A 24,265-nucleotide genomic window follows, 5' to 3' on the forward strand; every position below is an offset into this window, starting at 1 on the left:
GTTCCACATGGCTGGCAGGGGCCTCAAAATCATGGCGGAAGGCAAAGGAAGAACAAAGGGATGTCTTACACAGTGGCAGGCAAGACACTGTGTGCAGGGGCACTCCCATTTACAAAACTGTTAGATCTCGTGAGACGTATTCACTACCCTGAGAACAATATAGGGGAAACTACCCCCATGATTCCATTGTCTCCACCTGGTCCTGCCCTTGACACATGGGGATTATTATAATTCAAGGTGAGATTTGGGTGGGGACACAGCCAAGGTATATCAGGGGGATAAGAAAATGTCTGTGTGTCTGCTCATTCATGTAACACACATGCACACACAGGAAAAGAAATCACAGCCTATGAGGTTAGTCATCAACAGCCCCAGGCAGAAATAAAGGGGGGCTGATGATGGGGAGAAGAGATGGAGGGTGTGCCTTTTTGGTATAGTTCTGAACTTTGGAATCACGTAAATGTTTGACATATGATAATAATGTCCACGAGGATGAGTAAAAACCCTGAATTGGTTACAAATGGAAAGAAATGAACTTAACTGTATTTCAGATGAATATCAAAACCATACTGAAGGAGGGTAAGGGAGAACTTATCCAAGGAATTTTGGACACATATTTTGGCCATAAATCCTGAGCCTAAAGACAACAGAGAATCAGAGATAAATACTGAATGATCGTGAGTAAATTTGTTTTGGACAAAAGTATGAATGACCAACTCTGAAACTACTTTCTGTACATTTCTGTACATCAAGAAGATAAGAAATATACTGTGAACCTGGAAGCCTGTTTATCATTGTCAGGGAAGGGGTTACAAGTACAGAAAGGGCTAAGGCCAAAATGAAACCCACAGTGGGTTAGAACAGGATTGGCGTACATGAACTCCAGTTTATAATTTATACACAGATAAATAGACGTAGATTGTGTATACACATGTATGTGTGCATATGTACATAGATGTGTTCCTAGCTCTGTCCTCAGTGACACCCTAAGACCAGTATGCATATCTAGCACCCAGATATTGGTTTCTAAATACCATTCTTCACTAAAAGGAACCAGGACTGCTTGGAAAATTCTCTCATTACCAACACAAGAAAAACCTTGAACACCTATCTTATTGTGTCCAAAAAGGATGAAGAGTCCATAGAATAAGAATATGTCCAAAGGATGCAGGAGCAGCAGCACTGGACAAATTGAGATAATTTGAGCATCAGAATAAATAATGATGTTAAAAATTGTAAGCCATTAAATGAAATAAGAATCTGTGACTCGATGATAATGTCATAAAGTCAGATGAGAGGGACAGTTTTTTGTTTGTTTTGAGACAGAGTCTCATTCTTGTTGCCTAGGCTGGAGTGCAGTGGTGCAATCTCGGCTCACTGCAACCTCCACCTCCCAGATTGAAGTGATTTTCCTGCCTCAGCCTCCCAAGTACCTGGGATTACAGGCATGTGCCACCACACCCGGCTAATTTTTTTTGTATTTTTAGTAGAGATGGGGTTTCACGATGTTGGCCAGGCTGGTCTCAACCTCCTGACCTCAGGTGATCCACCTGCCTCAGCCTCCCAAAGTGCTGGGATTGCAGGAGTGAGCCACTGTGCCCGGCCTTGGAGGGACCGTTTTCCCTTATGGTATTATCCAAAGGGATCACTGACAACATTCACAGTAGTGATTGATTCAGGTAAAGATCACAAGTGGGTGCTAAAACCAGCTGGTGAAAGTTTCATGAATAACAGGAGATTCACATCATCTTAAATTGTCTTCCAACAATTTAGCCCCAAGTTGTTGACTGAATGCAAAGGAAACGCCAGTAGGTTTTGGTGGAGAAACCTGGTGGCCAGTGCTTTAGCCAAGTGATCAAAACTGACATCGCTAGCAATGGGGCCACATATAACTGTCCCCTGACAAGCACATATGGAGAAGAACACAACATTGATTCTCTGGTATTTTGGCAAAAATTTGCATGATTTGCATCTAATCATGGGGAAATGTCCAAGGTACATTCTATGAAGCAATTGGTCTATACCCACCAAAAATACTGAGGTCATGAATTAAGAGGAAAGTTGAAGGAACTGTTCCAGATTTGTGGATAAAAAGATGTCTAAAGATACACAAAACTGAAGGCAACACATGATGGGAAATTTTATTTTCCTATGAAGAACATTTTTCAGACCACTGACAAGATTTGCAAGTCTCTAAAATAGCTAATAGTTTTGTATCAATGTTAATTTCTTCATTTTGATAACTGTACTGAACTTATATAAGAGAACATCTTTATTTTGAAAATATATGTATTCAGAACTAGTGATAAAGTGACATTATGTTTGCTTGCAATTTATTCTCAAACAGCTTGGGGTGGAGGGGAACTCAGGTGAAAGGAAATACAGTAAAATCTCACCATTTGAGGAACCCAAGTGAAAAGTATATGAAAATTCCTTTTACTATTTTTGCAACTCTTTTTTAAGACTCTGTGTCAAAATAAAACTGTTTCATTGAAATAAATAAAATGTAAGCAAGATACCTTGGTCTTTTCTTTAAATTCCTCATCTCTCCCTTAGAGATTTTGCCTGTTTATATTTATTCATTTGTCGGAAAAAATTGTAATGAGATAAGCCATTTTTCTCATGTTACTCAAAAATGATGAGTCGGCGCCCCGCCATATTATTATTCCCAAATTCGTCAGATTCTTGGATAATCTTGACTCATCTGGGGGGAGAGTGACTTTTAGTAATTGATCACCAAAGACACTATCTTGCCATCATCTTCTTCTTTCTCAGCTAGGGGGAAAGTATTCATTATTAACTCTTCCAGGTGAAATGAATCAGCAGAACGAATCAGCAAGCTACCCTGTCTCCACTGGGTGGGAGCCCAGTTCCAAGGCTCGGGTCTCTCTGGCCCCCTACTGAGATTCCGTACGGGGAGTGGTGATACTGACTGGGGCGTAAACCACATGGCCCTGGGCTCTGCACGTGATCTGACCTGACATCGCAGACTGCTCACTCTGGAGCTCCACTGAGCCTGCAGATGGGTTTTGCTTGGCCCACAGTGTTTTTTTAAAAAAGAAATTTATAAAGTGAAACTCAGTCTCTGGGTTTCCAGCCTGTCTTTGAACATGGGAGGAACCCGCAACACTCGGGCTTTCTCCCCACGTGGCGATGATGAGAGGAGGTGACTTGCAGCCCCGGTGCCACCGTCATCCCACCCTCAGCCCACCGTGCTCCATGCAGCTGCCTCCTTGTCCCACAGGTGCTTTGAGTTTGAGATTCCTGATTTAGAAGAATCAGCCAGCTAAGTTGCTGAATACTGGGGGGGTCATAGGCTCAACCCCAAAGTAGGAAAGTGCGGCATGTCACCCCTCGCTTCCCAGGTTTTTTGAACCATCCCTGACATGAACCGAAGGACCGCCAGCAGCCTCCTTGCTGTTTGAATATTTTCTTTGCGAAGATCCTCCATGCGCTTATGCCACATGATGAGGGCATAGCTAAGAACATGCTACACCCTCACAACGCAAAAACATCCATTGCCCCAGTTGCTAACTTCCCAAACCCAAGAAAGCCCATCTCCTTGCTTCTGTGTTTTAAAACCAGCAGAAAACCCAAACAAGCCTGCCTTCGCATGTTGAGAGAGGAGATGGGAGGTGTCTCTGTCCTTCTCTACAGCCTTCCCTCCAGTCCCTTCCTGTCAGTGCAGCCTGTGCAACCCGCCAGCATATGGGGCAGCCCAGCTCTGCTGTCCTCTGGAAGGACCCTAATCCTGTTCCCGGCAGGGACACTGGCGAGCAGATCAAAGCTGCCTTTGGTGCTGCAGCCAAACGGACTTGGATTGTCAAGATGGCTTTTCAAAGAAAACGTTCTCTCCTGTTCTCAGCCCAGAGGCCTTGTTCTGGGGTCACCAGCAACAAGGGCACATTCGCCTCCCTCTCTTTAGGGATGGCTCAGAGCTCCCATTTTAACTCCCTAATTTCAGAATCTGCTTAAAACGTGCTCAAAAGACCCTGCTGAGGTATACGACATTCCAGAAAGAGTTCTGGCTCTCCGTCCTTAAACATGGACTATTTAGACAACTTGTAATATTCCATAAAAGCCAACAGAAGAATTGCCACATCTGATGCTTTTATTTTGAGGTATTTATCCCAATCCAAAAAAAAATGCTCTTAAATCTTGAAGTGCAGGGACTTAGAGACTCATCTGTTTGGGGAAGGTTGTGAGCCAAGAACTCTGTGAAAGCGCAGGGCTCAGGATTCCAGACCCCTCTGCAGCGGGGCACCCACCAACAGGAAGCATTTGTCAACAAGTGGTCTTGTCATTCTTCATTCTTCCTACACAGAAAGATTCCTTTTCTTAACTGGAAAAATGTCTAAAGGAAAACCATTTGCTTTAAGCAAATGCTGAGTTTATTTTCTATAAAATACAGACAGAGTGCGCTTGTGGTCTCGCCTTCTGTCTTAGGGGTCTTCCATTCTTTGAGCAGGTCACTCTTTATCCTTCACATGAGGAAAAATGAGAAGGGATGGAGTGATGTGAAGCCTCCTCATTCCTTCCTGTTGAGCCTCATTCTGAATTCTTCCAGCTCATGAGATTTGACTTGAGTCAAGAAGAGAGACACCATAAAGAAAGGAGCAAGGCCTTGTACAGTGGCTAAGGGGGCTTTAATTTCCACAAAAAGTGAGAGAGCAAGAGAGAGACAGAGTGTGTGTGTGTGTGTGTGTGAGAGAGAGAGAGAGAGAGAGAGAGAGAGAGATTGAGACTGGTTGATCTAGATACATAGCATAATAAAGGTAACAATGGAAGAGTGATTATAAGATGGTACCCCATCTGCTGTATCTACACCCTTATCTACACCCTTAGCATGAGACACTGCAGTTCTCCCATCAAGAGGTGGAGTCAATTTCCCCAGTCTTTGAATCTGGGCTGCCTTGTGATTTGTTTTGGTCAAGAGAATATGGAAGAAGTGACAGTGTGCCTATTCTGGGCTCAGGTCTCAAGAAGCCTTGAACGTATCCTCTCTGCCTCTTTTGGATGCCTAATAGCAGGAAGAAGAAGAAGCCTGGACCAGCTTGGAGGAGGAGAGACCACATGGAGGGGAGAGGTGTGATCCCAGCTGAGGCCATCCTGCATCAGGCAGCCCATGCCCGGCCCCACACAAGTGAGCAAGCCCAGCCAAGATCATAAGTCCCGAGGCTCAAGAGGCCTTGTACATGATCTGAGCCTCTACATTTTAGGGTGTTTCATCATGAAACAACCCCTGATAGAAGAGCCAGCAGTTATCAATAATTGACTATGTGTATCAGTCCATTTCACACTGCTATGAAGAAATACCCAAAACTGGATAATTTATAAATGAAAAAGAGGTTTAATGGACTCACAGTTCCACATGGCTGGGGAGCCCTCACAATTATGGCGGAAGGTGAAGGAGGAGTAAAGGCACATCTTACACGGTGGCAGGCAAGAGAGCATATGTAGGGGAATTCCCCTTTATAAAACCATCAGATCTCATGAGATTTATTCACTATCACAAGAACAGCACCAAAGCCTGCCCCCATGATTCAATTACCTCCCACCAGTTTCCTCGCACAATAAGTGGAGATTACAGGAGATACAATTCCAGATGAGATTTGGGTGGGGATGTGGCCAAACCATATCACCGTATTCTAGGTAAGCTTTTAAATGCTTACCTGTGGAATCTCAGTTAGTTCTTCACAACAATCCTGTGGGGTAAGTATCATGATGCCCACTTTTTATAGGAGAGGAAATCAAGGAATGGAGAAGGTAAGTCGTGTTGCCCAAGATCTCCTGGGTGTAAGTGATGCAGCTGAAACTCATGCCTGGCTGTCTGGTTCCAGAGGTTCCGGTCCACTCAGCAACAGGGCTTACCTCTCACTATTCACCACCTGCCAGGTACATGAGGGTTCATGGAGATGATGCCTACAAAGTTTTTAACAAGCACCCGACTCATAATAAGGGTACAAGTGGGGTTATATCTTAATTATATCTTAATACATCCTTGTTCCTGATTTTTAAAATTATTATTGAAGTTTAAATAGATCTTGCTCCTTCATATATCTAGGGTCCCACACATGGCCACTCCTTCTGCCTAATTAATTTCCATTCAACTCCCAGATCCACCTCACCTCTTTTATTAATAGGAAGCCTTCCTGACTTCCACACATAGCATAATAATTGTAACAGTGGAAGAGTGATCATACGATGGCACCCCATCTGCTGTATCTACACCCTTATCTACACCCTTAGGTCCAGTGCCCCTCCTCAAACACCATGCACCTCTATTTTATATCTTTTCACACAGCTGTCATTTTATATTTATCTGTGTGCAGGTTTGGTTAATGACCAGCTTCCCGAAGAGAGTGGAAGCTTCGTGAGAAAAAGGACACTGTTTTTATCCACCAGGGTACCCTCCTCTCTTAGATACCATGTGACCCAGTGACTACTCAGTCAACGCTTGAGGAATGCATGATGTTTGATCAATAGCCCAAACATTAAGCAAGCTGGATGGAGGAAGAAGCCATGACTCAAGACATGATGAGAGAGAATGTAGACACCATTCATTGGAAGGCAGAACTTCTCACGTGTGGTAGGAAGAACTGGAGCCAATGTCCATGGACATTCTGGTGTCCAATACCAGGGATGGCGACTCTGCAGCCATTCAGTGTCAGTACATCAGATGTGTCGAAGAAACATCACATGCATGGAAGCACCTTCTTTGCCTCACATTTGCCTACTTTTAGAGCTTATGGTCACCCAGAAGTAAAATAACAATTGTTGCAGAAGATAAGAGCAATTATTCCTCTCCCCAGTAAAATAATGCACTAGGAACTGTCCATGGGGCTGCTGAGAATTGATCAAGAACTTCTTGAGTACATACATGCCCTTGACTGCCTGGCGCAGCTCTCTGTACACAGAGCTTTCAACAGAGGATGATGTTTCCTAAACTTCACACATCCATCACTCTCATGACATGAGCCAGATAATGTATGCACTGTCAGTCCAGGAGCTTACTAAGAATTGATAACTTTATTGATTAAAATAGAAATTAATAATGTACTAATATGAATAATTTTGTTTAAATAATCTTACGGTAAATAAGAAACCAAGCTCCCCTACTTGCTGCCTGTCTATAGCTCTGAGCCTGTTTGCCATTTCTTTAAGTGGGGAGATGATCAAGTGTTAGGTGCTGAAGACATTGCAGCAGCAAAATGAGATTTTCTCTCAGACTCAGAATAATTCAAACAAGCAGCAAATTCCCACTTTCTCATTTGGTTGAACAGGTGATTTCGTGCCACATCCAGGTATCCCCAAGAGCCAAACACAGAGACGCTCACATGAACGGGTCCCCCACAAAGCTCTGCAGGGTCCATCTGCACCCTCGAAGGCTATAACACTGTGTGTGCCCCTAAACTCACCTCTCATCTTGGAAAGCCCAGAGACAGCAGATTAAGGAATAAGAGGTGGTTGCCAGCCTTTGCTGTGCATTTTCTCTTGGAAATGTTATCTCCTGACGGCAAGGAAACAATTCCAGGACTGCCATGCCATTGTGAGCTCTGACAAATGTCTCCCCTCTTACTCCACTTTATCTGCTTGCCCCAACATCTCCCAGAAAGATAGGATAATTGAGTCATTTTTATTGACCTGACACAATAGCCCTGGAAAAGTCCAATGCCGGTTTCCTACGGCCACGGGAGGGAGGCTGGGGAGCAGCTGACAGCTGCACCTGCCTATCTGGCCTCCACGCAGACAGCACATCCATTGCTGTCTCCCCTCCTGTTTATCCATTTTCTTTATCTGTACTTGCCTGTCAGTGCTGGGGATATTGCGTCCTCCATCGGTTGTTCATCAGAGAACTCTACCACAAAGCTGCTGCCGGAAATTGTGTTTTTGAGATGCTGAGATAGTGGACACAGGAGCTGGCCACGTCACTCAGCGCCCGGACAGGATTAACACTGGGAGAACAAGCCTCCCCGCTAACATGATGCATTGCCTTCATCACAGTGTTCACTTCCAGACGCGCTGACCAGGGATGCATTCTTTAGAGCTGATGATTTCTGGGCTGGGACATAAAGGATGGGTGAGACCTGGGGGGACAGAATGGAGTGTGGCAGGAATCTGGGATGAAGAACAATATAACCAAGAGATTGGTGGAGGGAAAGCTCGGGAGCCTGGTATGTGGGGAGTGGGAAGACCATCCAGGCAGATGGGATGAGGCCATGTGCTACTCTAAATGGGGAGGCAGTGGATCCCCACACATGTGCCTTGGTAAAAATACTAGGTCCTGCTTTCCTCTTGAATTGAATAAAAATAAAGATAACATCCCCTGAAATTATCCAAAGGCACAAGTGGAATTGTTTGAGGGTGTGCAACAGACTTTTAAGAACAGCATCTAAGTCAGGGTTCCCCAGGAAAGGGTGATTTTTCCTGAGAAACCCTTGGAGACGTCCGCAGACGTCTTTTGGTTATCAGAAGTGAGAGAAGGCTGTTACTGACATCTCGTCGGTAGGAGCCACGGATGGTTCTAAACATCTTATAACATACAAGACAGTGCCCCTACCACAAATAATTATCCAGCCTACAATGTCCATAGCACTGAGGCTGACAAAGCCTGATCTCACTTGATTCACACAGAAAGCCTGAGGTAGTTTGTTAGATGTTACATACATAGGAAGAAACAGAGGGAGAATTTTAATCAAAGCCTTCCCCAGCCCAGAAAGAAGAAATGTATCACAGTGGTTAAGAGTTCCTGGAGTCATGCAAAGTTCAACAATGAATCCTTGTCACACAGCTTCCCAGATGAGGATTTTGTTTTTGCTTTTTTGAAAAAAAAACTTAAACTCTTGAGCCTCAGAATTTACTGACCCTTTGCTTAAAGCAATATACTGAGCACTCAGCATGCTGAAGGATTCGAGCTGCTGTTGCTATTATCATAATCACCACCATTATTTCAAATATGTTGATCAGTTACAGCAACAAGTAAAACTACAGATAGGCGGGGTGAAAGGAAGGCTGATATCCATACGGGAAACACATTGGGTGATGAGGAACACCACTGGCTCTTTTCAGGACTTCAGAGGCGACTGCTGCATCAGACATCTCCAGTTTACGCAGATGATATCAGACACCTGCAAAACAGGACTTGCCTTTCTCCATACGCCTCAAGGAGAGCCCTGATTGGATTTTCCTTCCAAGTCACTGCAGCTTACTTGAAACACAAGCCAGCCTGAATATTTTTTCCTCTCTCCGCTGGTGATTTATTAACATTCCCAGATACAGAATGTCTCTCTCTCTTTGCTAAATATGGCTCGTTGTTTCTTTTTTCTTGAAACAAAAGGCACCTTGATAAATGGATTATTTGATCTCAATGCCTCTTCTGAACAAACCCCGAATATCCTTTGCTGAAATTACATAGCGCAGCCTGCAATTTTGTAACCGTAAAACTCTCCTTTAAAAGAGCAGGTACTTATATACCCCTTTGAGCCCCTGGGGGGATATTTCCCCCTTTTCTCTGGGAGAACTTCATAATCACTCTCAGATGCTACTCAATCAGACCCCTAGGAGTTCAGGAAAGGAGCTGTGCCTGTCGAAGACAAATACTCTAAAATCTTCAGAATCTTGGACTTTATCAGCACAAGAAGGGTACCTTGGGTAGGCACAGAGGGAAATGTTTGCCAGGCAGTGTTATAAATCTAACATGGGCTGCTTTAACGGCATGGTGTTACAGTGTTTCCTCAAGTTAAGCTTAGCCAGTGTCTTGCCTGGTGACCACGTGGCCGATTCCTCCACATCCTCCGCCTATCCTCCAACGCTGGCCACCCACAATGTGGCTTGGAACCCAGGTCTATCTGCAGGTGGGATTTGATCGGCTCAGACTGGGGCTCTCCCAGGACAGGGGCTCCTCTAAGGGATGGCGTGTCAGCTTCCTATGCTGCTGGAACGAATTACCACAAACTTAGCCGCTTAAAACAACACATACTTATTTTTTTTTAATAGTCCTAGAGGTCAGAAGTCTAAAATCAAAGTGTCACTAGGGGAACAACACACACTGAGGCCAGACTGTGAAGAGTAAGGGAGGAAGGAGAGGATCAGGAAAATAACGAATGGATATTGGGCTTAATATCTGGGTGATGAAATAATCTGTGCAACAAACCAGCATGAATCAGGGTTACATATGGTAACAAACCTGCACATACACCCCGAACTTAAAAGTTAAAACAAAAACCAAAAAACCATGAAGTGTCAGCAGGGCTGTGTTCCTTCTGAGTCTTCAGGAAAGAGTCTGTTTCCTTTCCCGTTTTCTAGAGATCACCTGCATTCCTCAGCATGCAGTCATTCTCTCTTCTAAGCCAGTAAATACCCGGGCAGCTTCTCTTACCCCTGACTTCCTGTCTCCCTCTACAGGGACCCACGTGATGACATCAGGGCCACCTGGATGATCCAGGATGATTCCCCCACCTCGAGAGCCCTGCCTTAATCCCATCTGCAAAGTTCCTTTCCCCCTGCAAAGTCACGTATTTGCAGCCTTTGGCAGTAGGGATGTAAATGTCTTTGGGGAGGGTAGCATTTTTGATTATCACAATGGGTGGAGGGAGGAACACAGGTGGCTTTTAGAGAGCAGCCAGTTCTGCTAGGTTTTCTGCGCAGCATGAGGCAGTTCGACAGCAATCAAGAATTGCCCAGATTCTGCATGACTTTGTCCCACTGGATATTCACAGAGGCCAGGAACCCACTTACAGTGATCCAAGCAGAAAGACAATCTTAAAACATCCACTAAAAAATTGGGAGAAGGGCAATGATTTCACATACTGGGCATGTTCCAGAATTGCAGCTACTAAGGTGGAGAGCTGACTTTGATGAAACTTATCTAAAAAGTGGTTGATCAGCCAGGCGCGGTGGCTCGCGCCTGTAATCCTAGCACTTTGGGAGGCTGAGGCGGGCGGACTGCCTGAGCTTTGAGGCCAGCCTGGGCAACACGGTGAAACCCCAACTCTACTAAAATACAAAAGAAATTAGCTGGGCATGGCGCCGTACACCAGTAGTCCCAGCTACTTGGGAAGCAGAGGCAGGAGATTTGCTTGAACCCGGGAGGCAGAGGTTGCAGTAAGCCAAGATCGCACCACTGCACTTCAGCCTGGGTGACAGAGTGAGACTCTGTTCTCTATTTAAAAAAAAAAAGTTGTTGATCCTTTTTGAAAATTACATCCACAATGCCCCATCTGCATATGAAATCCAATTTGTAGCAACACTGCTATACCAGTCTTCATCTGTGGCTGACACATCCATAGTGACCAAATACAGGAGTGAGTATCTGACCACTTCACTCGGCCTTCTAGATATACTTGTTAAGGTATCCCTTTACTTTGAATTATTTTTCCTCCCTATGACAGAGCACTATGCTGATTTGCCTTTAATTACGTCTATATGTAGGTTACCGAATCATGGATTTCATTTCATGGCTCATAAAGGTGAGGACTGAGAATGACTGGTGTTAATCTAACCTATGGGTTGACAAACTTTTTCTTAAAGGACCATGTAGTAAATATCTTAGGTTTCTGCAGGCTAGGAGACAAAAATTAATATTATACAGGTGCTTATATAATCATTAAAGCTGTAAATAACATATTTAGCTTGCAGGCTATGCCAAGACAGCTGACGGGTGAGATTTGACCCCTGTTCTGCAGTTCGCCATTCCCTGGTCTAAGTCAAACAGGGCAGTTCCCAGCCAGTTCCCAGCACCTGGTTCAGTTACACACAGACCTAAACGCATGGTTCTCAAACGGAGGCAGTTTTGCTCCCAAGGGGACATTTGACGATGTCTGGAGACTTTTTCCATTGTCAAGAATGGCACTGGGGGTTACTGGGAGGGAGCCGGGCACCGAGGCTCAAGCCTGTAATCCAAGCACTTTGGGAGGCTGAAGCAGGTAGATCCCTTGAGGTCGGGAATTTGAGACCAGCTTGGTCAACATGGTGAAAGCCCATCTCTACAAAATATGCAAAAATTAGACAGATATGGTGGTGTGTGCCTGTAATTCCAGCTACTCAGGAGGCTGAGTAAAGTGAATCACTTGAACCTGGGAAGTGAAGGGTGCAATGAGCTGAGATTGTGCCACTGCACTCCAGCCTGGGCAAGAGAGTGAGACTCTGTCCCACAACTCCCAAAAAAAGAATAGGGTTTGGGGGTATCCTGTTAGCATCTAGTGGGCAGACAGAGGCCAGGGATGCTACTTAACACCCTACACTGCAAGGAACAGCCCCCGCTCTGCCACACACACAGAATTATCCAGCCCCAAGGCCCACTGTGCTGCACTGAGAAAGCCCTGCCCCAGGCCAAACTGGGCCAAGGACCTATGAGGAGAAGTGTTTTAGGACTTCTGGGAAAGAGGGTCCCTCACTCTTAAGAGAAGCACAGAAGCAAATGTCTTTCACCCCGGGGGCCAGTGAGGCAGTAAGTCTCCCCATAATACTGCCATCCATCTGGAATCTATTCATGAAGTGCCCGAGACAAGGCCAGCCACGGGTGGGTACAGTGAGGGAAGGGGCCATGCTTTTATGCCAGGGTTGGCCCAGTGAGGGGCCTGGGACAAGCTCGCCGAGATCTCCCCCTGCCACTGCCCTTTCGGCCATGTGAGCCAGTGGACTTCCACAGTGCACAGGGGTTTTCTCTTACTTTCAGCCAAAAGCTTCTTAAAAGGATCCATCTTGCTTTGTCCAAACTGCAGTAACTCTGCTTCACAAGTCACATAAAGAAGGAGTCAGCATACTTTCTTCCGTGAAGGCCCAGACCGTAGGTATTTCAGGATTCATGGGCCAAATGGTGTCTATTGCAACTACTCAACCCTCCTGCGACCGCAGCCGGAGACAAACGCCACCAGTGACTCTGTCTGTGCTCCATAAAAACTTTACTTTTTTTTTTAGACGGAGTTTTGCTCTTGTTGTCCAGGCTGGAGTACAATGGCGTAGTCTCAGCTCACCACAACCTCCAGGTTCAAGTGATTCTCCTGCCTCAGCCTCCCAAATAGCTGGGATTATAGGCATGCGCCACTGTGACCAGCCCTAAAACTTTACTTTCAAACAACAGAATTTTAATTTCACATGTCAGAAACACTACTACTCTATTAAAATATTTTTTCCAACTATCTAAAGATGTAAAAATGTAAAAAAAAAAAAAAATACGAGTTTTCAGGCCACCACACAAAAACTGGTGGTGGGCTGGGTTTGACCCATGGGCCATGGAGTGCGGGCCCCTGACAGAGAGGAAGCCTTTCCAAGTCATGTTTTGTGCACAGGAGAACTTTCTTAGTGTTTTCTTCCGCACATTTTACAATCTGAACCATAGACCAAGTTTATCTCTTTGATTCAAAATGTAAACATGGTTTTTACTATGCCTCCCAAACAGTTTGGTAATGAAAACCAAAAAAAAAAAAAAAAAAAAAAAAAAAAAAAAAATCGGGAGGGATTTAGATTTGCATAATATAAGCATTTACAGCAGTATTTAAATAACTGCATTTGCTGCTCACATAGCATATGGTTTGAGAATGTTTCACTGTATCTATTCAAAGAGAGAGGCATCCATTGATCACAGATGGTGATATTATTTATGATGAAAACTTACATTAATCCTGAGCGCCCCAATTATCTCAATTCATATAAATAAAAAGGAACAGCATTCCTGTTCTTTATGATGGTCTTTTTTCTCAAACATAAAGAGCTTGTTTTTAATACAGTCCACATATTTTCTTTACACTAATTACAGACAATTTTAAAAAACTCGTATGTACCATTGAGCCATCGGCATTTTTCCCCCACATGTGAGTTTCATCTGCTTGCCAGTTAGAATCTGGAGTTTTGTTTGTTTTTTACCAGCATTTAGGATGATTATATTAATGAGAAGTCTTAGGGGACAGAGTAGAAAATGCTTTCCTGATGACTGAGTAAACAGAAAGAGAAAAGAATACACCAGAAGATAAAAGCCATTTTCTCTTTCATTTTATAGCCTTTAAGTTGTGAAAAGAACATTTAAAAAATAAAAATCAACTGAGCTTTCCACTGGGGAATAGGGAATTATAAGGGAGAATCCTGAAAAGCCAATGGGGAAAAAAATTCCTTAAGCGGAGGGTGACATCTTTTATCCCTGTGACACCTGGATTGTGAAGACAGGCAGAAGACAACAGGGAAACCACCCATCAATGCCCTGTGGGTTGGGGTGCTACATATTATATATAGACTTCTTTATACTTTCAACAACCTCATGCATGAAGTCTTTTTATTATCTCCAATTTTCACATAAAGAGACTGAGACCCAGAGTGATTAAGTAATTCAGCCAAGGTCACACAGCTAAGAATTCTGAAATCGGAATTTGAACTCAGGACCCCTGCACTCACTCTTGTGCTATCCCGTCTCAGAACATAGGTTTTATTTTATGGATGTTTTTATGTTACTCATTTCTTATTTTTCACATCAGGTGGACAACATGCCAACATCATAACAAGGTTTAAGGGAGACACGTCTCACACATGAGCGTCAAAACCCAACCATCACCCTTATGAACTACAAAAGGACCCAGGCTTTACTTCAAATCCGCATGTCACTCTGGCTCCGCTCTTTCCTATACAGAGAGATGTCGGTGCTTGGTAGACACAAGGGTTGCCGTACCGTCACTGGCTGATGCTCAGGTCAGTCTAGAGATGCTGAAAGCCAGCTTGCAAGTACATACAGTTAACATTGAGGAAAGAAAGATAGGGAGATGGAGCCCCTGAATCCAGCAGTGCCTGAAGCCGGAGGCCCCTGTATTTTTCCCCTTCATGGCCTGGGCCAGCCTGAGATGCCTTCCTGTAATTCTTAATTGACTGACGCCCAGCATTCTCTCTGATGGAGGAGGCCGCTGAGCTTATTGTGGTTCTTCTTTAATATTGCACCAGCAAGACATCCATCTCGGTCTTGATGTTAATCAGGGGGGAAAAAGTCAACAGAGGGATAGGATAAGGAATGATCTTCCCTCAATCCACATTCACTAAGAGGCCTGCCTGTGCCCCACGCTGCCTTGCTTCCGTAGGAAGCATATGAATAATTAAGCCGTGTTTATCAAGCTCACGGGAGGCTGTGCAGAGGGGAGGTTACCTGTTACAATAGGGAAGGGCTCAGATGGGAAAAAGTCCACAGGGGCGTGTGACATGACAGGTGAGAGCAGCCGTGCACCCTCATCGCTGTTTAGAAGCACAAGTTGGCCATGTGAGGAGAGAAGCGAGAGGACTCCACGCTGCAGGAGTGCAAGGTTGGAACGCAGCTGAGGGAGGAGCACTGGGACCCCTGTCTTGGAGGAGGAAATGTCCCGGGGGAAGGGCGGGTGCAAGCCACCTCCACGGGTACCAACTTGCCAACACGCTGATTTCGAATTGCCAACCTGTAGTAAGAGCAAAAAGCAGACCCACTGTTGCTCTGTTTTATGGTGGTCTGTAAGTTTCTCTATGGAATACAGACCCCTTCTCATGACCTTTCACTGCTGCCTGCCTTGCTACAGTGCTGTTGCTGGGTGCTGAAGGCCCCTGACGGTTGCAATTGTTCCAGAAAGATGTACCTTCCTTTGCAAACTCACAAACCACAAAAAAAGGCACTCAAGGGAAATAGAAGGGACCATGTTAGGGCGCACGGCGAAGCCCCATCCAGAACTCTCTCCCCCATGGGACGAAAGCCTTCAGGTTAAGCAAACCTTTGGCCCCTGGGCACAGGTGGAGACACAGCATGCTGGAGGAAGGGGAAGAAACCACCTCTACCCATCAGGGAGTGGCAGAGAGATGTCCTGAGCCCAGCTACTAGAAGGCTCCCCAACCCAGGGGCCGGTGAGGCTCGGGGGAGCAGCAGCCGCTGGTCAGAGCTGCCGATGTGGCGGGGGCACCTGATTGGAAGCCACTGATGCCTCTGAGTGCCATCCGCTGACCTAAGATGTTCCCTGATCACCCTAGGGTCACTCCCATTCCTGAGCACAGGCAGACGTGCTTAAGGTGTCCACTATGGCTTTGCCCCCAATTGGAACTAAGGTAAGTGCCTGTCTACCGCAAAGTGCCTGAACATAGCAAACCCAGGAGAAAACGCTGTGAAGACAGAAAGAAGAGACCAGACCGACGACAGGGCCCTGCAGAGAGGGTGGCTCTGGTCCAGTCCCCCGGGCTTCGATCACAGCCCGGCCACTTCCTAGCTGTGATGTCGGGTGCTCACTTAGCCGGTCTGTGCCTCTGAGCCCATCTGTAGAAGTAACTTCATAACAGCACACTCCTCTTGGGACCATTTTGAAGATTAAACAAGTTCCTAAAAGGGCTCAGTCATGCCTGGCACATGGTAGGTTCTCAAAAACATTACCTATTAATTATTTTTTAACTTTAGTTCTGGGATACACATGCAGAACGTGCAGGTTTGTTACACACGTATACACGTGCCATGGTGGTTTGCTGCACCCATCAACCCACCATCTAGGTTTTAAGCCCCACATGCACTAGGTATTTGTTTAATGCATGTGAGTTTTTGTAATTCTCTCCTGTTGCCCCCCAACCCCCACAGGCCCCAGTGTGTGATGTTCCCCTCTCTGTGTCCATGTGTTCTCATTGTTCAACTCCCACTTATGACTACCTATTAATTCTTTACTATTATTGGGACGCAGCTGCATAGAAAGATCTCCAAGACATGCTACTGGGTGAGAACTAAGTTGTAGAGCAATGTCCATTATGTAAAAACAATCACAAGTATTTATAATAATTATGTGTTCTTTGTCGTTGTCCACCCCCCACAGAACTTTAGAGAAGCACTACTCAGAGCTTATTCAACAGATCCATGAACTCACTAAGGACACAGCATCCATGTGTCACCAACTCTACTAAAGGGCTTCATGCCTACGATCACAACAAAGCTGCTACCCATCCAGCCATTGCCTCTGAGTTTCAGGAGAAACAAATTAAGGGAAAAATGTCCATATTAGGTAAGTCTATTTACTTAACCTTCTTTTTTTATTGGCCCAGGTAACTCTCTCAGTGAACATCGGTTTATATATTCGTGTCATCCTGGCTCATAATTAACACTACTACAAGGGGGTCTGGGAAGGGGACTGCAGTTGGTCCCCAACTTAGGATACTGCAACGTAGATTTTTCTACTTTATGGTGGTGTGAAAGTGATACCCGTTCAACAGAAACTGTGCACTGAATGCTCAGACAGTGTTTAAAAGGGGAGTTTCCCTGCACAAGCTCTCTTCCTTTGTCTGCTGCCATGTGAGACATGCCTTTCACCTTCCGCCATGATTGTGAGGCCTCCCCAGCCACGTGGCACGATGAGTGCATTAAACCTCTTTCTTCTGTAAATTGCCCAGTCTTGGGTATGCCTTTATCAGCCGTGTGAAAACGGACTAACACATCCTCTTTAAAGAAGTGTGTATTTCAGCCTTGCATGCACTTAAAGATGGCTGTGTGCCAACAGTCAGGCCGTGAGCTACAAGAAGAAGTCGTTAGGTGGGGCTTCAAGGAAAGCACGTTAAAAGGAGCACAGCTGAGCCATTAACAGGTCCCTCTGCCCATGTGCCCTTTCTTTTCAGCCCAATTGCAATGCTGATCTGATACTAGAGATGCAGCAGCCTTTTTGTGACCATGAGGCAGGGAGCCCATGCTGAGGATGACTGAGTGGAATAACAGCAGGCACTGGGTCCCCCTTGGCATCTCAAAGCATCATGCCAGCCTGCACCACCAAACACAAAACTCCTTTCCTTCTTCAGCCCAGCATCTAGCGACACCTTCCTGCCACAGGAGGAAGCTAAGAGATGTTGGATGCACATAGATTTATATTAATATATGCCCAACACTGAAATTGGAATGCACACTCCTCCCAAACACTGGATGATTAAAGACAAAATTGATTCTGCAGCAAAATAAGCAAGGGCTGTTAATTCGTGCGCCTGTGGTGGTGAAGTCCACTGCCTGTCAGTTTCCTCTCAGCAAGGATGCCAGGGTTTTAGGAAGGAGAGTCCATTTTATAGAATAAAAGAGGAAATCCTGAGACGGCGTCTGATTGGCAAGTGTCCTATGAAAATGGGAATTCTGAAAGTGGGGAGACACTTAGTCTTCACGTACATTTGACAGCCCTGGATTGGCTGGAAGCGAGCAAGGTAGGAATTGGGTGATATTTCAAAAGAGGGAGATTGTTCAATGTTACAGGCTGACTGTGGACAGTCATTTCCTAGAGCCCATGGGGTCAATCAGGCACTATTTTAAAGCGAGGACGCTTAGGATAAGTTGCATGCCATGATAGGCATTTCTCAGGACTTTTTGTTTTGCAAGAAAAATAAAGTCACAACTTTGTCTGAACCACCCATTTTTAGGTTTCTGTAACTTGCAGGTTCCTGGTGACATTGTTTTTGCACCTTGATACATCTACGCCTCAGGCCAGAGACCATGATACAGCTCTTAGTAAGAGAAACAGATAAATCAAGCTTGTGTAACCCACGGCCCGCAGGCCACATGTGGCCCTGGATGGCTTTGAATGCAGCCTAACACAAATTTGTAAAGTTTTTAAAAACAAGAGATTTTTTTTAAGCTCATCAGCTATCATTAGTGTCAGTGTATTTTATGTGTGGCGCAAGACAATTCTTCTTCCAGTGTGGCCCAGGAAAGCCAAAAGAGTGCCTGGATACCCCTGAAATCATCTACTTTTGTATAAGAATGTTTGAATATCCCCTGCTTGCCAGTCTTTCCTGCCCACCTCCTCCAGGAAGTCTTCCTTGATATCCCTGGCCAGCACTGGCCCTTCCTTCTCCGTGTGTCTCCTCCCTATCCTTCCCCTGGACCACACACTGTGGTCCTTCATGACTTTCTGGGGTCAGGCTCTCTCACACTCAAATCGTATTTGAGAAACTGGAATATCAGCTCTTTCAAAGCAGGCGGGCAGTCGAGAAGGAAGAATATGCTTTTGCATCAGGCATGCTAAGGTGCGAATCCTCACTTGCTAACTAAGCTGCCTGGACAAGTGGCTACGCCCGTTCAGGTCTTTCTTTTTCTTTTCTTTTTTTCTTTTGAGACGGAGTCTCGCTCTGTCATCGCCCACGCTGGAGTGCGGTGGCATGATCTTGGCCCACTGCAACCTCCGCCTCCCGGGTTCAAGCGATTCTCCTGCCTCGGCCTCCTGAGTAGCTGGGATTACGGGTGTGAGCTGCCACGCCTCGCTAATTTTTATATTTATAGTAGAGACAGGGTTTCCCCATGTTGGCCAGATTGGTCTCGAGCTCCTAACCTCATGATCCACTTGCCTCAGCCTCCCAACATGCTGAGATTACAGGCGTGAGCCACCGTGCCCAGCTGAGCCTCTCTTAATGAATGAAGCGGAGTGAGAACTCACCTCCCCCCAGGTGCTGCTGTAGAGGCTTATTAAAATCCCTACAAGGGTACCTCAAAGCGCGGAGCTCCCTGTCTCCATAGAGAAAAGGGTCTGTGTTGCAGGCACACATCTCTGAGACAGAGAGAAAGAGAGAGAGAGAGTGAGAGAGAGCGAGAGAGAGAGAGAGCGAGCGTGCGTGCACAGAGAGAGTGAGAGAGCAGAGGGTGAAGGAGGCTCTGCAAAGGTTTTACCAAAGTTTCTAAATATTAGTGGATAGTAGATCATAGATATGAGTGGATCATGGATCCACTAATCATAGATATTATAGTTAATCCACAGATCATAGATATTAGTGGATAGTAGGTATTTTATGACAAGAAGCAAACCTGAGGATGCTATCTAAGTATTTACACAACCATTTAAAATGGAATCATTAAAACATATAAATTTATAGCTTGAAGACCATATAAAAGCAAACGGCAGAGGTTTGGCCCGAGTTCTAGCTTGCCAGACCCCTAGTCTAGAGTCTGTGTGGGGCCAAAATACGCAGGCTCTGAAGGTTGACCACCCGAATTTCAATCCTTTTTCTGCCACTTATCGTCTGGGTGACCTTGAGCAAGGCGGTTCATTCTTCATGCCCCAGTTTTCCTATCTGTGGAATGGGGCAATAGTACCAACCATCCTACCTCCTAAGGCTGGTTCGAGCATTAGCTATATAAGATGATTAAAACAGAACCCAACATGCAGACAGTGTTCAATAAACGCTAACTAGGACGGTTCCCTCACCGCGTCCAGCACACAGACCAGGGCAACTTAATCTTTGGCTGGGCTCTGGGGTCCTCGGGGAAAGTGGCTGGATATTCAAGATCCTTTTCCTGAAGGGAATACATGTTCCCACTTAACAAACATGTGCAGAGGAGGGAGTCAGGGCCTCCTAGTACCCACCACAGCGAGCCTCTCACATGACGTCTGTCCTCAGCTCCTGTGAAGGATGCTGAGTAAGCTCTTGGAAAAATGATGAGAAAGGGTCTCCTGACCTTCCCAAAGGCCACTCCCCTAAGGCCACCCTCCTGGTTGGCTGCCAGTGTGGAGTCAGGATCTCAGTGTTAGTGCCAGCCCTGCCGCAGCGGCCCTCAAACTGTGGCATGCTGCATGGGCACCACTTGGGGAGCGTGTCATTGCAAGAGCCCCTCCATTAGAGTGGCTCGAGAATCTGCATTTCCAAAGATGTTCTCAGGAGACGCTGATGCAGCTGGCCCAGGAACCCACTTTGAGAACCGCAGAGCTAAGGCACTGGCCTCCACTCACTGGAAGCTGGTAAAACGCACCGAGCGGACAGCACACAGCTCTTCACAGGACAGTGTCAACAGGAAGGCCTGAGAAACTAGAAGACCATCTGATTCGAAAAGCAGCCCTGTATCTGCCTGTATCAAAAAGCAGCCCTGTATCTTCCCTCCTTGGCCACCACTCAGCCCAGGTCACCTGTGCAGATGACCTGGCCGCGACCACAGCCTCTCCCTGGGCTCCCAGCTTTGCTCTTTCGAGGCTGTTACGCATTTCCACTTTCAGCACAGAGGGATCTTTACACATCAGAAATCAGACCCGGTCCCTGTCTGACCTAAAACGCTGTAGACAGAATAATGCCACCTCTCCTAGAGACGGCCTCATCCTCATCCGTGGAGTCTGTGCTCTGTGAGGTTACACGGACAGGGAGGCAGAGGTGAGGCTGCAGGTGGAGGCTGGTGGTCAGTTAGCTGAGAGTAAGAGAGGAGCATCGTCCGGAGTGATGGGGGCTCCCCATGTGACCTGAGGTTCTTAAGAGGGGAGGAGGGGCCTGGCGCCGTGGCTCGCGCCTGTAACCCCAGCACTTTAGGAGGCAGTGGTGGGAGGATCATGAGGTCAAGAGACAGAGACCATCCTGGCCAACATGGTTGAAACCCTGTCTCTACTAAAAATACAAAATTTAGCCGGGTGTGGTGGCGTGCACCTGTAGTTCCAGCTACTTGGGAGGCCAAGGCAGGAGAACTGCTTGAACCCGGAGGCAGAGATTGCAGTGAGTCAAGATCGTACCACTGCAATCCAGGCTGGCAACAGAGTGAGACTCAGTCTCCAAAAAAAAGAGTGGAGGAAGGAGGCGTCAGAGGAGGCCCGAGGGGATGTGATGTGAGCAGGACCCACCCACAGCTGCCCGCTCTGCAGATGGGGGAAGGGGCCAGAAGCTGAGGTACATGGGCGCCTCTAGAAGCTGGCAAAAGCAGGGAAATGCATTCGCCCCTGGAGCCGCGGGAGGCACACAGCCCCGCCAGCACCGTCCCGTCAGCCCACTGAGGCCACTGCGGGCTTCCAGCCTCGGGAACTCGAAGGTAATCAAATCATGTTATTTTAAGCCAAGAAAGTTGTGGTGTTCCATTGCAGCAGCCCAGAAAACTAACACTCTGCTGGGTGCAGTGGCTCACACCTGTAATCCCGGTGCTTTGGGAGGCTGGAGTGGGAGGATCACTTGAGCCCATGCATTCGAGATCAGTCTGGGCAAGACAGCAAGACCCCATCTCTATGAAAAAATTAGCTTGGCATGGTGGGGCATGCCAGTAGCCCAGATACTCAGGAGATGGGGGTGGGAGGATTGCTTGAGCCCAGGAATTCAATGCTGCAGTGAGCTGTGATCGCACCACTGCACTTCAGCATGGGTGGCAGAACAAGACCTTGCACTCTCAAAACAAAACAAAACAAAACAAAAATACAGAAAAAAAAAAATCAGCAGCCCTTCAGCAGCTTCTCTTTGAATAAAATCTAAGCTTCTTAACACGGCAAGGGCTGGGCCCTCACTGGCCTGTGTCCACCTGGATTCATCCAATGCCCCTGACTCTGTGGGTACCCACTTCGGGCCACACAGACCAGCATGGCATGATTATGCCAGCTCAGAGGTGCGGGGCTGGTCAGAGCCTCTTCTTGGATGCTCTTCTCCAAATCCTGATGAGGCCTTTCCATGATGCAGGTGCTCCCTCCATGATCAACACACTGACTGAGCACCTACTATGTGCCAGGCCCCGTTCTGGGTGGCCGTGAACAAAACAGCATCCCTGCATGCATGATGCCTTCATGCCAGTGGGAGAAGACAGAACACAGACCTGCTGTGTTGGCTGATGATGAGCACTCTGGAGAGAGACCATGTGCCCTGGCAGGAGCCTACTCCCTGACCATCCCTGCGGAAGCAGCTGTCACCCCATCCTTCTGCGCCCCGTCTGTCCCCACCCACTTCACTGCACTGTCCTCACGGCTTTTCCTGCCAGCTCCAAAATGATCTTTGTTTTTTGCTGTTTCCTTTTTGCTCAGTGTTTCTTTTTTCATATGACACTGGGCAACCCAGGAATGACAGACTTTATCTCCTTCATCCCCAGGGCCCCGATCAATAACTGGAACTTGAGTGTGCTTACTAAGTATAGAATGAATGAATGAATGAATGAATACTAACAAAGTGCATGAGTGATCACTCCATGGGGCTCAACTGCCACCGCCTGGGTGCCCCGGGCTCATTTCCACATCCCACCAGGGCTCTGGTATTCACCTCTCCCAGGGGCACTCTCACCGGCTGTGAAGGGAGGCAGAGTCGGAGGACACAAACCGTCAGGGTCTGCTGCTGGCCCCACGCACGGGACTTCGGGAGCAGCCTCCTGTGAGTTCAGTATCTGGCATGTATTTAGGCAGCTGCCACTGTTTCCCTCAAGCTACGTGTGAAACCAACACCCTGTTAAGAAGTGGAAACAAGATCCTCCCCGTTACAGCATCAAAACTAGGGCAACCGAAATAAACAACACGAAATCAGCACCCGGAAGAGGAGGGAAGCCAGCCAGCGTCAGCTGCGCAAAGCACAGGGCTCAGGCCTCCGTGGAGGGTGACTGCGCCTCTTTGGGGTGCCCACACAGCAGGGTGATGGCAGGGCCTGCTTGGCATCCCCTCCCCGCGTGCTCTCCCACTGCTGTGCACACTCGCAGCCCAGTGCCGGCAGAGGCTGGTCAGGGGCTGCGGAGCTCAGAATTGGGGGCACCCTCTCCAGGGAAGCGCTCTCGCACTGTAGGCCCAGGGGCCTCATTGGCCCTCGGACAGTTTATTGTACATACAGCAGTTAAAAGAATGACAGAGAGGGAGGGAGGGGGGAAGAGGGAAGAGACAAGGGGAAGAAGAAATGGGGAGAGGATGGGACGCCACAAATTTAAAATGAGAGACAGCACAGAAAACCTTGGATTCTTGGTTTCTTTAGCAAAGTGAAGATGTGGGGCTGGGGGCAGTGGCTCACGCCTGTAATCTCAGTACTTTGGGAGGCTGAGGCAGGCAGATCATGAGGTCAGGAGTTCGAGACCAGCCTGGCCAATATGGTGAAGCCCTGTTTCCACTAAAAATACAAAAATTAGCCGGGCATGATGGAAGAGCGCCTGTAGTCCCAGCTACTCAGCAGGCCGAGGCAGGAGAATTGATTGAACCCGGGAGGCGGAGGTTGCAGGGAGCCAAGATGGTGCCACTGCACTTCAGAGCCCGGGCAACAGAAAGGAGACTCTGTTCCCCCGCCACGAAAACAAAGAAAAGAAAAGAAAAAAGGGGGAAAAAAAAGAGGTTAAGATTTGCGGCAAGAAGAGGCTGGATTTGCTGCCTGGCAGCCATTGCTGGAGTCAGAAAGGGGCCATCTCTTGGATCTTCAGATCACCAGAGTCTCCACCTGGCCGCCCTGGCCTTCCAGCCCTGCCTGGCCCTGTATCCTCTGGGCCAGCCCCCGCCAGCCGGAGAGGAGCCTCTTCCTCTCTCCACACTGAGACCATGGACCCAGAGGACGAAGCTCCTGGCCCGGAGGCTTTTCCTGGGCTTGGGCTCCTGGAAGCGGAGGGAGCCCCCTGGGGAACTAGAAATCCAAGCCTCTGGGGACT

At 47.0% G+C, this 24,265-nt stretch overlaps 1 protein-coding gene and 1 non-coding gene across 2 annotated transcripts in view; both read right to left on the reverse strand.

Annotated features, from left to right (window-relative positions):
• Positions 1 to 24,265, reverse strand: part of TMEM132C (transmembrane protein 132C) — a 429,688-nt gene that overhangs the window by 281,172 nt on the left and 124,251 nt on the right. The window lies entirely within an intron of this gene.
• On the reverse strand, positions 14,460 to 14,563 carry LOC120365207 (small nucleolar RNA U13). Its single transcript, XR_005580214.1, has one exon. It is a non-coding gene; the product is annotated as a small nucleolar RNA U13 (small nucleolar RNA).

This window comes from Saimiri boliviensis, chromosome 7 (genome assembly GCF_048565385.1).
Source record: "Saimiri boliviensis isolate mSaiBol1 chromosome 7, mSaiBol1.pri, whole genome shotgun sequence".
NCBI lineage: Eukaryota > Metazoa > Chordata > Mammalia > Primates > Cebidae > Saimiri > Saimiri boliviensis.